Raw genomic sequence first — 13129 nt, 5'->3', positions numbered from 1 at the left:
TTTTTGTAAATACATAAAACATATATCTCTTTTTTTTGTACAAAGAAATTGTAATAGCATCAAACTTTTAATAAAATCTTTATTCCTTATTTTGGTTTGACTGAACTCAAATTTTGAATATTCGAGCTGCCTACGTACCCCTCCAAAGAAGAGATCAAGTCGTAACGTAGTTCAAATACATACATATATATATATATATTTTTTTTTTTTGGTATTTTCTTTTGGTTCCGTTTTGCAGTTTCAACTCGTGCAAGCAATGAGCAATTGGTGTCGCCTTTTATGCTCGTGCAGACCATGAGCATTGATGTTGCCTTTTATGCTCGTGCAGACCAAGAGCGTTGGTGTCGCCTTTTATGCTCGTGCAGACCAGAAGCGTTGGTGTTGCCTTTTATGCTCGTGCAGACCAGGAGCGTTGTGCCATGCAATTTAGGCTCGTGCAAGCAAGGAGCATTTGTTATGTCGCCTTTTAGGCTCGTGCGGACTAGGAGCGTTGGTGTTGCCTTTTATACTCGTGCAGACCAGGAGCGTTGATGTTGCCTTTTATGCTCGTGCAGACCAGGAGCTTTGGTGTCCTGCAGTTTAGGCTCTTGCGGACAAGGAGCATTGGTGTTGCCTTTTATGCTCGTGCAGACCAGGAGCTTTGTGCCATGCAGTTTAGACTCATGCGAGCGAGGAGAATTGGTGAATTTGTCAAGTAATTTTGGAGAGGCGTTCCTCACAATCTTCATAGTAAGGAGTCTTGACCGCGTGATTGAAGAAGTTTTTGGGTAAGAAGTCGCGCATCATGATGGCAACGGACGATCTTTGTGTCGCAATTTCGTCATTTTCAACATGTTCACGTTGCTTTGAAGGTTGACAAGAGCTGCTTTGCCCCTTTTTTGATTGGCGGACTTGTGGAGGAGACGTATGCTTCTTGTGCAATTTCTTAGGAGTGACTTGAGTCAATCCTTCAACTTTGCTTGTCTTGGAGGATGCCCCCAATGGTTAAGTTGAAAACTTTGAGTCGGAAGAGCCAGAAGTGATGGTGTTATAGTTTGACTTCACCACATCGTCAAGATCTAGCTCGATGATTCCTTTTTGAGCCAGCTTCATGATGAGATCTTTCAGCACGAAGCATTTTTCTGTCGGATGACTGATGAAGCGGTGGAATTTACAGTACCTTGGACTGTCGGTGCGATTCATCTCTTCTGGCTGTCTGCACTCAGGCAAACCAATCACCTTCTTTTCCAGCAAGTCTTCTAACATGGCCACCACATCAGAGTCAGGGAATGGATAAGTCCTCTCCTCAAGCTCCTTCAAAGTGCGTCTACGCATCTCTTGATCACGAAAAGCTTCGGCTTGAATCGCCTTGCCTCGTGTAGAGATTTTGATGGGAGCTGTGTTGACCGTCATTGCTTCCTTGGTGGATTTCCACGCAGCCTTCTCTACCTTTGTCTTAAGAACTTTGTCGTTCTTGTAGTCGGTGATCGGTTCCTTCTTCCCATGATGGGCGATGCTTAACTCCATGTCATGGGCGCGGGTGGCTAGCTCTTCAAAGGTCCATGGTTTGATGCCTTGAAGGATGTATTGCAAACCCCATTGCATGCATTGGATGCACATCTCGATTGAAGAGGTTTCCGAGAGCCTGTCTTTACAGTCGAGGCTTAGAGTGCGCCATCTATTGATGTAGTCAATGACTGGCTCGTCCTTCCACTGCTTTGTGCTCGTTAGCTCTAGCATGCTTACAGTGCGGCGGGTGCTGTAGAAGTGGTTGAGGAATTCCCGCTCCAATTGCTCCCAGCTGTTAATGGACTCAGGCTCTAGTCCGTGTACCACTCAAAGGCGTTTCCTTTCAGCGAGCGCACAAACTGCTTGGCGAGGTAGTCCTCTTCGGTCCCAGCGTTGTTGGAAGTTTCAACAAAATGGGCAACGTGCTGTTTCGGGTTTCCCTTTCCATCAAATTACATGAACTGTGGTGGTTGATAACCCCTTGGCATCTTCAGGGCATCAATCTTCTTGGAGTAGGGCTTCGAGTAGAACAAGGAGGTATGTGAGCTCCCTTCGTACTATGCCTTGATGGTGCTGGTGATCATCTCCTGCAGCTGCTGGATGGAGAGAGATCCCATGAACGCCGCTGCTTGGTCTGGCTCCGGCTTCACATCAATTTTCTCCACCGGAGGCTCATTTTCTTCGCTAGCTCATCCCTTTAATGGATCATCCTCTGGGTCAGGTTTCTCGCCGTCCTGCGCCTCTAGTCGGTTGACTAGTGCTGCAATTTGCAAGTCTTTTTCTTCCACAATCTGTGTTAGCCTTGCAATCGCTTCATTCATTTGAGCCAGTTGTTCTTCGATGGAGGTAACGCCGATGGTCATGACTTGTGCAACCAATAGACGTGACTTTCCTTTAGACATCCAGGATGCTGACGAAGAACGTCGTTGGCTGCTTTGGGATGTCATCTGATGTGCCTCAACGACATGCTTCGATACCCCCAGCAAAGTTAGGTTGATGACGGGCTTGCGTCTGTGATGCTCCACTTGCTCCCTCAACAGCACCGACTTTGAAGTGGTTTGTTGAAGAGTAGTTGTGGCACAATGGATGCTCCGTTCATGGCGGAAGTGCTTAGGCTTTTTCCCTTTGTGAGAACGGCTTGTCCTTGGCTTGATGCCATTGATTTTGGAAGTGTGCTTGAATTTCTTGAATGGAGAAAGAGATGAGAGGTAGAGATAGTCCCACTGGGCGTGCCAAATTTGTGAACGTGAAATTTTCCTGAAAGGAAAGAGACAAGAACAACGTGCACAAAATAATATTTGTATTTCATGGTTTTGGGTTACAATCTCTCTTAAATTTGATCATCTGATTCGATCTCCGTAAGGTGTTGATTTGTGGATGTTTCGTTGATCCAAGGGCCGTCGATGCTTGATTTTGGATGAACTGTTGGAAGTTTCTTCAAGGGCCGTGGGCTTGATCTTTGAAGGTGGATTTGAGCGAATCTTCAAGGAGCCGTTGGGGCTTGATCTTGAGGATGAGTGTTTCTTCAAGGGCCGTTGAGGCTTGATATTGAATAACGGTGATGAACAGATCTTCAAGGGCTTTTGGGCTTGATCTTGAAGAACAGTGATGAACGGATCTTCAAGGGCTTTTGGGCTTGATCTTGAAGAACGGTTGGATGTGTGGATTTGTCGACGTTGTTGAACCAAAGGGCCGTTGGGGCTTGATCTTAAGATGAACGGATGATGAACGATGGTGTTTTCTTCAAGGGCCGTCGGGGCTTGATCTTGAATTGGTGGATTGTTGATCCAAGGGCCGTCGGGGCTTGATCTTGAAAGAACGATGAACGAAGAATGAATAACACTTTCTTCAAGGGTCGTCGGGGCTTGATCTTGAATTGGTGGATGATTGTTGATCCAAAGGGTCGTTGGGGCTTGATCTTGGAAGAACGATGAACGAAGAACGAAGAACACTTTCTTTAAGGGCCGTCGGGGCTTGATCTTGAATTGGTGGATGATTGTTGATCCAAAGGGCCGTTGGGGCTTGATCTTAGGATGAATGATGAACGAAGAACGAAGAACGAAGAACGAAGAACGAAGAGAGTTTTCTTGATTCTTCGGGAACCTGGATGCTTGAGAGCTTCGGAGTTTCAGAGCTTCAAGAATTTTGCCTAATGATTTTGGTTCTCCCCAAATGAATGAAATTGGCTTCTATTTATATAATTTTCCAAGGCCTAATTTTGAATATAATATTCCAGATGAAATAAGTCGTTTCTGCCAGGTGTTGACACATGTCCTGTTTGATGACTTTTATGACTCATTTCAATTTTTCGTCGAGTCACACGCTACGTGTAAAATTTATGTAATACATGAGCGTTGAAACTTTGATTTATCGGTCAACATTTATTTACCAAAATTTCGATGTCTACAGTTACCATTAGGAGTTGATCACCTATTAAGAGATGTAATACTAAAAAGGTAAGGATTCTACTCATCCTACCACTATAAATAAAGGCATAAGGGGCTGATACAACACATATCTCATAATTAAATCTCTCTCTTTCTCTCTTGTTGCCACCGGCCCCCTCTCTCTATTCCTTAGATAGCTCAGTTAAATAGGCCTACAACACGTTATCAGCACGCTCTTGCCATAAGCTAAGGGACTGAAGGATCGTAGAAGGAGGCTATCTTCTACAAATTCAAAGGCTTTCAATCGTTGTCTTCCAATCAAGTTCTTCTAAAATAAATTAAGATATATGAAAAAAACCTTGATGCATGAACCCCTTATATTTATATTTTCCTTCCAATTATATATATCGTATATATGTTCATATATTTTGTCAATATATATAATTATTCATGCATTTCCTGTATCACCCACCCCCATTTATAAAGATATATGTATGTAATTACCCCTAAATGTTTTAAATCTTTCAATTTGGTCCTTTTTGACTACCAATCAGAATCTGAAAACATTGGATTATTTCTTTCTCAAGCTGCCACGTGGCAGCACCCCCTTTACTCCCCTCACTTCTCTCTCTGTCCCCCTCGTGAACCCCTTCCTTCTTCTTCTTCTTTTATGTCTGTCTCGTCTCTCTCCCTCTTGGATCTCTCTTATTTCTCTCCCTCTCTTCAGATAAATCACGCACGCAGAGACACGCGCGTACGCGAGGAAGAACCATCACTATCATCAATATCGTCCTGCTCTCTCTCTCCCTCTCGTGTCTGCGAACCCAGAAAATCGGAAAGGAACTTCGGCGAGATTTTGGTATTTTTCGGTTAGGTAAACCTTAAATCCCTCTATTTCGTTCTTGAATCTGGTGAGATTGGGTTTTAATTAGTTGTATCTCGTGTTTTTCCAAGGTTTTTTTGGATGAAATCGAACTCTGGTGTAGACACACCCATCTCCGGCGACCTCGAGAGTGTCGAGGGACTTTCCGGCCATCTCCGGCCGTTCCAAGGTGAAAGGAAGGTATAGAAATACTCATCTCGTCTTGCTTTTTGTTTTGGTACCTAGATCGGGTCTAAAATCCCTGTTTGCAGTCGGTCGGAGCTGTGGAAGCTTCGGTGTTCGTTCCCGGCGAGACTCGGCCCTTCAGGCCGTTTCTAGTGAAGGGAAATAATGAGATTTATGTGGGATTTCTAGTGACTAGCATGCATATACAATTCAAAATTCATATACATACGCAACGGAAGCATGTTATCACAAAATATCAAAGCTATAGTCTTGCAAATCCCCTTCAAGAAGTATAGGTCCATATTTGATGCATCTAAGAAATTATTGAAGAACAAAGTGAAGGTATAGTTTTATACCTCTTGATCTAGACTTGAGACCAAGGATGGACCACCTCCAAGTTCTTTGCTCTTGGAACTCCTTGAGCCTAGCCTCCCTCCTTACCTCATCCACTTTGCTAGAATGAGTGCTCCTTGGTTCTCCTTTAGTCTCCAAGGTAGAAGACCTCTAAAGATCCACACCCACAAGTGTAGTGAGATGGATGGAGGAATGACCAAAAGGAGAAAAGATGATTAGCTAGAACTCCTCTTGGTGGCCGGCCTTGTGAGTAGAGAGAGAGATTGTGTTTTCTCAATTTTGGTGAAAGTTAACTAACAAAAACCCTAATCAAACTTTTCACTATAAAGTTCCTTTTATAACACAAAGAAACAAGTCAACAACTTGACTTTTTCTCTCTCTCTCTCTCTCTCTCTCTCTTTCCCTTTATTTGGCCGGCCCCTTTAGTGTTGTTTGGGCTTTGGGCTTTTATCATTTCAAGTCATCCTATGCTTAAATAAAAGCCTAATGGGTTTGGGCTTAATGGGCCCATATTAACCCGAACTTTTCTTTAAGTCCAAAACGATCTTTTATCGCTTTTATGATTTCTTTAGACTTTCTAATCAATCACAACACTTAATTAATCCAATTAATTATTTCCATCATCCAATAGTTGTCTCGCTACAAGAGTGTATCGGTGTACAATCATTTTAGGTTCTAATTAGCAAGGCAGTGAGATGATTGGCACCAATCCAATTGATTATGTTTAATCCAATCACGTAGTGAATTAAAACTTACTTTTAATTCTCCTTCTTCTTTGACGACTACTTATTTTAATCATCTGGAAGAACTCACAAGCCATGAGTGACATCTAACCATATATCATGGCTACCCAAGCTAATGTAGAATTTGTTCGGAGAACCTATTCAGTTGGAATTACAATGTAATTCGATCATTCTCTAATACAATACTCTCAATCACATTATTAGGGTATGGATATATTATGTCAAACCCTTAATGTGATTATTCCATGTTATATGATTCAATTGAGTCGTATAGGAACGCTTTCCTTTATTACGCTCGACACTTCGGCCGAAGATTCCCGAATCATATCTTAGAGTATTCATCCTCTCATAACGAGGATTAGAGATCCCTTGTTGCGCATTTACTCGCCTCCATGGCTAAGTAGCTTAACCCCAACTATGCCGTGGACACCCGCGGATGGAGTGACTTTGACATAATCAAAGATCAAAGACCTAACCAAAAGACAACTATGATGCCTCAGGTCAAAGGACTACTTACATTATTCCAACCATTAGAGTTACTTGCTTGATATGTGAGTAGACCTCCATGCAAGTACTCTCGTTTGATTGTGTTCAGTGAACTTATTCCCTTAATGAGCACCTACATACCTGTCTTAGTGTCATTACACGAATGGGATGAGACTTCCCATCCTTCCAATTGAAGGGGACATAGTATGTACTGGTATTTGCATTGTCAATATCCCTCTAACAATCATATGAACAGGAACCTTTTTGGACATGATGGTTATGTGAAGAAGGTCTCTGTAGTCTAACATCATTAGATTACTTCTTACATCGATCCATTGTCCATGGATTCACTATTTAGGACATATATAATTTACTGAGATAGTCCTAATTAGTATCTTTGCCTTTTGATGTATAAGAGTCATCTATACACTCATTCATTGTCCTGAAAGGTTTCTTCCAAAGATTGACTTTCAGGACATATCTCCAACATCTAGGACTAGCGGGCCTTAGGCCCGTGGGGAGTCAAGCCCAAAACCCTAGCCCAGTTTGTTTTAAGTTTGTTTTAATTGTTTTAAATTAAATTGTTTAAAACCAAAAAGGCCTTCGGGCCATTAGGTTTAGGGCCCGTAGCCCATTAGTCAAACCCAAAACCTTTTAAGGTTTTATCTAATTTTTGTTTTAGGAATAAAGGCCTTGGGCCATTTAGAAAGTGGGCTTTCAGCCCTTTCCTAAACCCTAGGCCTGATCCAACCCAAAACCCTAAGCCAAGTCTGACTTTGACCTTTGACCAGTTAACTTTGACTGTTGACTCGGTCAACGGTCAGCGTTGACTTTGACCAGTCAACGGTCAACATTGACTTTTTGAGTTGACTTTTTGGGGTTTCGTTCAGGACCTTTCCTAGGCCAATTTCGACATCCTGGACCCATTTTTGAAGTCTGTTTTCCCAAATTCAATCGTTTGAATAGAGTTTGACTAAATGTACTCCTTTATGTGAATATGTGCAATTATTAACGATGATTCTGTTATACATTTTTGGTACAGCCTTGCACCATTGGTGTACGGTGAGTGGACCCCTTCAAAAACATGTTTTAATAATAGAAATGCATACATGAAAAGAATGATTTAATACTTATGTTTTATGAAGTACTTTATGAGATAATATGCTTACTGAGGCTAGATTGAATTATTACTATTTTTCCTATAACCCATGTTTTTAATATCTGATGGATGACGATATGATATTTAGAACATGTTTAGAACACCTCTTTATAATATAGATGATAGATGACTTTATACTATGAATTTGTTTTTCAATATAGATATGTTCAATGGTTTTGTACTTACATAGTGGTCCTTTCCACTACGGGACCTAGGGATAGATTCCAGTTCGTCCCGGGCGATGGTTTGGTGTTGGCATAGGGCCTGGAGGGTGTTTCCTCTGGCATTTAAGACCAGGGACGGGGAGCCGGCAAGGGGTCTGTAGTGTATTTTCCTCTGACTGTCTGCTCAGAGACGGGGAGCCGGCATGGGGCCTGGGGGTTATTGGACAAATCACTAGTGTTTATTACTTATACAAGTTATGAATTTGAGATACTGCACATCATGCTAGGTTTCGGAAAACCTATGTTTTTCATTATATATGTGTTTTCATAAATTTGGGGGTTAGTATGTTGATAACTGTTTTATTATATTTATATCAAATTGGTCCACTCATGTTTGTTTTGCGCTCCCTTTAGGACCTACGAACGTGGATTACGATTTAAGCTACAAGGCATTTCCCTACCAGTGATCCAGTGTTATATTTCCTCTGCTTCGACATCTATTGTAATATAGCACATCTCTATCTTGAATTCTGTTTGTACTCTGTAATAGATGTATGCTATGAACTGATGTTATGATCCTAATTTTATTAATTAACAATTGAACTTTAGTATTGTGTTACTAGTTCCTTCTGCCTGTTTTAGCTTATTTCTGAGCTTTTACTTAAATTAAATGGCTTTCGTCACCCTTCGGGTGTCGGCCAGCACGTGACCATCCCGATGTCCCGAGGACATCGGGATCGGGGCGTGTCATTTCCCATATATGCTATGTGGAATTGTGAGTCAAAGAATCAAAATTAATTTAGAAGTAATTAGGGTTTTAACCCTAGATATTCGAAGAAAAAAAAAGAAGAAAAAGGGAAAATTGCGGCATCACCGTGGCACCACCACAGCACGATCGTGTTGGCCTGAAGCCCAGCCGTGTGGTAACAAATCATGGAACAACACCATTTTGGTGTCATTGGACCTTATACGTAGCTCTCTAGGCTTGCTGTTGATGTTTTTTGAAGAGGGTTTTATTAATTCGAGTTTGTTCTATTCTAGGCTACGCGCCTATTAATTACAACCCTTCATTTGGAAAGGAATACCCTTTGATTATAATATGAATAAATCATAACTTGGGGATTTAGGTGTTTATTTGATTTTGTGACTTCGTCTAGGTAGAGCCCTAGATTGCCTACGTACCCTCGTTGATGGATCAAGTCACTCGTAGTTCCTTGTGTGTTTTGTTGGAGTTTGATGCCTTGTGCAGTTTTAGCTCGTGTAGGCAAGGAGCAACTGATGCCTTATGCAGTTTTAGCTCATGCGGGCGAGGACTTTAAACCATTGGAGCTTTTGATGCCTTGTGCAGTTTTAGCTCATGCGGGCGAGGACTTTAAACCATTGGAGCTTTTGATGCCTTGTGTAGTCTTAGCTCGTGCGGGCGAGGACTTTAAGCCATTGGAGCGTTTAATGCCTTATGCAGTTTTACTTCATGCGGGCAAGGACTTTAAGCCATTGGAGCTTTTGATGCCTTGTGCAGTTTTAGCTCGTGCATGCGAGGACTTTAAGCCATTGGAGCATTTGATACTGCTTCATGTCTTTTGGATTTGATGCGGCTTCATGCCATTTGAAATTTGATGTGGCTTCGTGCCATTTGTAATTTGAAGCGGCCTTATGCCATTTGAAGCGGCTTTGTGCCATTTAGTTTTTGACATGGCTTCATGCCATTTAAGACTTTTCTTCGGCTTCGTTGCATGAGCAGCATACATTAATTGGAAATCTAGGAACTGTGCTTTCCAGACTTATCTTTTACTCTTCGTAGAATTTGTAATTACTTGGTCAAAGCAGCAGAAGTGAATTTAGTTTATATAAACCAGGGATTCGTCTTGATTTCATGGTTGCGTCTAAAATTGATATCAGACTGCCTACATATCCTTAACGGAATCAAACCAGCGTAATTCGTAAAGTCCATGTGATTAACACGTCAAGTTTGTTTTCTTCTTTTGCTGTACCTTTTTCCTTTCTCCATTTCTTTGTTTGAGATCCAACAAACTTTTAAGAAATAAATAAACACAACCACTTGTTTTTTTTTTTTTTTTGCTTGAAGCAAAGTCTTTGAAATAACTTATTTTCTTCCTTTTGGTTTCCATGTAAGCATCAATTCCCAATTAATTTAGGAATATTGCAGGCTTCCCGTTTCTTCTCCTTGTAGACTAGGATTTCCAAGTCCAAGTAGGGCTTCATGTGGCGTTAGGAAAAGCAAGCCACATTTAGCTTTATAAAAGCATCTGGAGCACTTTTCTTCCTTTAGAGTTTTCAAACTCATTGTATATATTTTTCCTTCTTTGTGTAGAGAAACACATTTGAAGTTGTAATAAAGGCAACATTTTCTCTAGGTCATTCACACAACATTTTCTCTGGGTCATTCACAGGATTTACCTCACACAGGTTCTGTCAAAGCAGCCCATTTTTACATATTCCTCTTTGAACTTTCAACCCTCTAAAATATGGGAACTTGAACCCATTTGACCCAAGTTTTCTGACAATATACTTAACTTTCTTTTCCTTGTTTTTGTATTATTTGATTTTAAAGATTCCCAGTTCCAATGGGACCTCTAATTTCAACAACCTCACTTTTTCTTCTTGTGAGTAGACTCCCACGTGAGGGGTAAAGTTTATTCAACCCCCCTTGCGAGATGGCTTCAAAGGAATCCTCTTTTTCCTTGGCTCTAACACATGGTGTTCTTCCACCAGGAGCAAAAAGCAGTTCTACAATACTTAGGCTCGCGTTGACTTCGTAGCGTTTTTTTTTTGAAATTCCCGTTTGGGTTTTTTTAACCATTGAATTCCAAATGAAGATGGGTAAGATTAATGGAGTTCAAACTCTTTTGAATCGCTCCAATTTATCCTCTTTTCCTTCTAAATCGTAAAGGTTTCTTTCTTGTGCAGGTCATAATCTCCTTCATTTATCTGCTGCATTGTTCTCTTGCTCTTACTACCTGGCTTGTGATTCTTTTGTGGAGCAAAAATTCACAGCAAAAAGGAGTTTCTGGCAACAATATCTCTTCGATTAGTTGTTCGACAAACTATTTTGCAGTACTTTGAAAACAAGTGTTGATTCATGGCTCCAAAGGTGAGAATTGCCCCCTTGAAATTTGTAGTAACGTACTTTTCATGTCTACCATACTTGATTGGGTTTTTGGTGCGTTAATGTGTAATTATCACCTTTCGGCATCTCTGTTTCCATATAGAGATTTATTTGACTGGCCTTGACCAAGTCTTTAGGTGTTTAATGTAAAGGTTGCCATGTGAGTGAATTTCTCAATTGATTTGGAAATTTTGACAGTGAGTTTTTCCTCCTCTATAAATTTGGGACGGCAAGTGTTTTTTGAATCTTCACGAGGCAGATTTGAAGATTGAAGATTGGGAAAATTTCCTTTCTTTCCTTGTCTTGTAGCATGTTTTGAATGCTTTTTGGTCAAAACTTTGACACAATATTTTGATCAAAATGATAGCCACATGAAAGACGTCTCCTTCCTTCTTTGTTTTTATCAAACTGTATTGAGGAATCAAAATTTTTGGCTTCTTTTCCTTTGTTCATTTGTCAACATATGCAATTTTCCTTTGTCCCTGTGTCTGCTTTCTTATTATTTTTTTGACTGATGACCACGTGAATGGCTTCTTAACATATGCACTTTTCCCTTGATCCTTTGTCTCTTTTATCCAACATGATGGCCATGTGAATGGCTTTTATGCTATCTGAAAAACTTTTCTTCTTCATCCTTTTCTTGCGTGACCTTTCAAGTATAGAACACCAGCAACATGCCATCCTCTTGGATCATGTTGTTCTATTTTTGCCAACAAGCTTCTGCACCGTTGGTGAAGAATAGGTTACTGTCAATATTTGGGGTTGAAAAAACTTGCTATTTCTTTATTGAATCCATTGCTTGCCGTGACATTGATGACTCCCTTCTTTCTTGGCATGGACGGCGAATACGGATCTCTTAAATTTGATTGGAACTTCACAAGGTGGTTTAGACCACCCTGAAGAAATTCATGGGATTTTGAAGATTATTTCTGCTGCTATTAGTGGGGACTCCAGGTCCTCTTCTTCATTTCTCTTTTAAGCGTTGTGATTTTCTTGTATTAAACTGAAGGTTACAGACTCTAGATAATTGATTACGCCTTTTTTTCTTTATTTTTGTTTGCAACACAACATCAAACAAAAGAAATAAAGAAATTAACAAAACTTGTTTCATACCTGGTGATGAATGTTTTTCTTTTGGATCTTGACTCGAAAGCATAAATGATTGAACTGCTTGCTCTATTTTCTGATCGCACCTTGTTGCTTTTGGTATTTTCTCTCATTGTTTCTCTTATTCTTTTGCAGAGTATCCCCTCTCTTTTCTGTGTCTTCCTCGCCTTGTTGCAACTGATGCCTATTCATAGGCATCTTAGGAAGGCTCTAGAATTTGTTACGTGGGGGAGATGGAGGCCATGACCTCCTGCCACTTTCTCTTAACCTCCTCCACCAACTGTGCAGTTTTTCCATGCCTTGCAGAAAAATAAGAGACCTTAGTGCATGTTAGTTCCCCTTTTTGTAGGAAGAAATACATATTTTCTTTTCTTTTTCTTTTTATTTTATTTATGGATGTTGATATGTATGTAAAGCCCATCCTCATATTTTTTGGGCTGGATTACATCTTTTATTTTGTCTTGTAGTTTGACCCAATTTGTATGAACTTTATGTTTTTTATATGTTATATATTTTTGTTGTTCAACACTTGCTGCATCGCTCGGACTTAACCAAGCTTCGGCTTGGGTTGTATGATACATGGTCCTGAAGCCCCGAACTAATCCAGCCTAAAACCATACGCTAGAAGCATGCTGGGCTTGTCCCCTGACAGGGCCTGAAGCCCTGGCCCACTTAAGCCTATTTTAGCATAGCCTGCAGCTTGTTGGGCTTTGATCTTGCCTGACTCGCAACCAAACAGCCAGCCCAAATGGCTGGGCTTCTTCCTTCGGCCCAAAGACTAGGCTTCAGCTTCGGTTTGGCCTTCCATGTGATAACCCATAAGCTAGCTTTGGCTGGGCTTGTCCCCGCGCACCCCGTTGGCCCAATGCCAGCAGCCTTGGCTGCTCGGCTTACCTAGTTCTCTTGGCCCCTGGCCTGCAGCCACCAGTGGGTTGCCTATTTGCAACCGAACCCAAGCCCAAATATTTTTGGGCTATCCTTTTTCGATCCAATGCTAATTTTTGGCATCTTAAATAATCCCAATCTATTTAATTAATTAAAGTGACCAGCAGTCTACTTATCTGAC

At 41.0% G+C, this 13129-nt stretch overlaps 1 long non-coding RNA gene across 1 annotated transcript; it reads left to right on the top strand.

Annotated features, from left to right (window-relative positions):
• The first annotated feature begins 10961 nt into the window (after positions 1-10961).
• LOC139192461 (uncharacterized) lies at positions 10962-12564 on the top strand. The gene is made up of 2 exons (XR_011576632.1): positions 10962-11910; positions 12199-12564. It is a non-coding gene; the product is annotated as an uncharacterized lncRNA (long non-coding RNA).
• Positions 12565-13129: the final 565 nt, after the last annotated feature.

Source organism: Malus domestica, chromosome 15 (genome assembly GCF_042453785.1).
Source record: "Malus domestica chromosome 15, GDT2T_hap1".
Lineage (NCBI taxonomy): Eukaryota > Viridiplantae > Streptophyta > Magnoliopsida > Rosales > Rosaceae > Malus > Malus domestica.
Note: the sequence above shows the minus strand (reverse complement) of the source record. Positions and strands in the feature narration are given on the sequence as shown.